The sequence below is a fragment of the Nerophis lumbriciformis genome, linkage group LG39 (assembly GCF_033978685.3).
Source record: "Nerophis lumbriciformis linkage group LG39, RoL_Nlum_v2.1, whole genome shotgun sequence".
NCBI lineage: Eukaryota > Metazoa > Chordata > Actinopteri > Syngnathiformes > Syngnathidae > Nerophis > Nerophis lumbriciformis.
In genome coordinates, this window is record NC_084586.2 from 16,395,001 (window position 1) to 16,397,500 (window position 2,500).

The window sequence follows — 2,500 nt, forward strand, 5'->3', positions numbered from 1 at the left end:
TAGAATTAAAGCATATTTTTTAGGCAATTTTACAGCCATGTTAACTGTCCGCATGCTAACAGTTAGCATTCCAGCATACTAACATGAACATGCCAACTTTTTTATCCAATTTGGCAGCCGAACCCCTCAGACTTGCTACTTGACGCATGCTAAATGCTAGCATGCTAACTTTTTTAGGCAATTTTACAGCCATGTTAACTGTCCGCATGCTAACAGTTAGCATTCCAGCATACTAACATGAACATGCCAACTTTTTTTATCCAATTTTGCAGCCGGACGTCTCAGACTTGGTACTTGACGCATGCTAACTTTAGCATTCAAGCATGCTAACTTTTTTAGGCAATTTTACAGCCATGTTAACTGTCCGCATGCTAACAGTTAGCATTCCAGCATACTAACATGAACATGACAACTTTTTTGTATCCAATTTTGCAGCCGAACGCCTCAGACTTGCTACTTGACGCATGCTAAATGCTAGCATGCTAACTTTTTTAGGCAATTTTACAGCCATGTTAACTGTCCGCATGCTAACAGTTAGTATTCCAGCATACTAACATGAACATGCCAACTTTTTTTTATCCAATTTTGCAGCTGAACGCCTCAGTCTTGGTACTTGACGCATGCTAACTGTTAGCATGCTAACTTTGGCATTCCAGCATGCTAACTTTTTTAGGCAATTTTACAGCTAACAGTTAGCATTCCAGCATACTAACATGAACATGCCAACTTTTTTTATCCAATTTTGCAGCCGAACCCCTCAGACTTGGTACTTGACGCATGCTAACTGTTAGCAAGCTAACTGTAGCATTCAAGCATATTTTTTAGGCAATTTTACAGCCATGTTAACTGCCCGCATGCTAACAGTTAGCATTCCAGCATACTAACATGAACATGCCAACTTTTTTTATCCAATTTTGCAGCCGAACCCCTCAGACTTGGTACTTGACGCATGCTAACTTTAGGCAATTTTACAGCCATGTTAACTGTCCGCGTGCTAAAAGTTAGCATTCCAGCATACTAACATGAACATGCCAACTTTTTTTATCCAATTTTGCAGCCGAACCCCTCAGACTTGGTACTTGACGCATGCTAACTGTTAGCATGCTAACATTAGCATTCAAGCAGGCTAACTTTTTTTAGGCAATTTTACAGCCATGTTAACTGTCCACTTGCTAACAGTTAGCATTCCAGCATACTAACATGAACATGCCAACTTTTTTTTATCCAATTTTGCAGCCGAACGCCTCAGACTTGGTACTTGACGCATGCTAACTGTTAGCAAGCTAACTTTAGCATTCAAGCATTCTAACTTTTTTAAGGCAATTTTACAGCTATGTTAACTGTCCGCATGCTAACAGTTAGCATTCCAGCATACTAACATGAACTTGCCAACTTTTTTTTATCCAATTTTGCAGCCGAACGCCTCAGACTTGCTACTTGACGCATGCTAAATGTTTGTATGCTAACTTTTTTAGGCAATTTTACAGCCATGTTAACTGTCCGCATGCTAACAGTTAGCATTCCAGCATACTAACATGAACATGCCAACTTTTTTTTATCCAATTTTGCAGCCGAACGCCTCAGACTTGGTACTTGACGCATGCTAACTGTTAGCAAGCTAACTGTAGCATTCAAGCATTCTAACTTTTTTAAGGCAATTTTACAGCCATGTTAACTGTCCGCATGCTAACAATTAACATTCCAGCATACTAACATGAACATGCCAACTTTTTTTTATCCAATTTTGCAGCCGAACGCCTCAGACTTGGTACTTGACGTATGCTAACTGTTAGCAAGCTAACTGTAGCATTCAAGCATTCTAACTTTTTTAAGGCAATTTTACAGCCATGTTAACTGTCCGCATGCTAACAATTAACATTCCAGCATACTAACATGAACATGCCAACTTTTTTTAATCAAATTTTGCATCCGAACGCCTCAGACTTGGTACTTGACGCATGCTAACTGTTAGCAAGCTAACTTTAGCATTCAAGCATGCTAACTTTTTTCAAGCAATTTTACAGCCATGTTAACTGTCCGCATGCTAACAGTTAGCATTCCAGCATACTAACATGAACATGGCAACTTTTTTTATCCAAATTTGCAGCCGAACGCCTCAGACTTGCTACTTGACGCATGTTAAATGCTAGCATGCTAAATTTTTTAGGCAATTTTACAGCCATGTTAACTGTCCGCATGCTAACAGTTAGCATTACAGCATACTAACATGAACATGCCAACTTTTTTTATCCAATTTTGCAGCCGAACCCCTCAGACTTGGTAATTGACGCATGCTAACTGTTAGCATGCTAACTTTAGCATTCAAGCATGCTAATTTTTTTTAAGCAATTTTACAGCCATGTTAACTGTCCGCATGCTAACAATTAACATTCCAGCATACTAACATGAACATGCCAACTTTTTTTAATCAAATTTTGCAGCCGAACGCCTCAGACTTGGTACTTGACGCATGCTAATTGTTAGCATGCTAACATTAGCA

General features: G+C 39.2%; 1 protein-coding gene across 1 annotated transcript in view; it reads right to left on the minus strand.

The window, feature by feature from the left end:
- Positions 1–2,500, minus strand: part of LOC133577649 (rap1 GTPase-GDP dissociation stimulator 1) — a 13,348-nt gene that overhangs the window by 8,232 nt on the left and 2,616 nt on the right. The window lies entirely within an intron of this gene.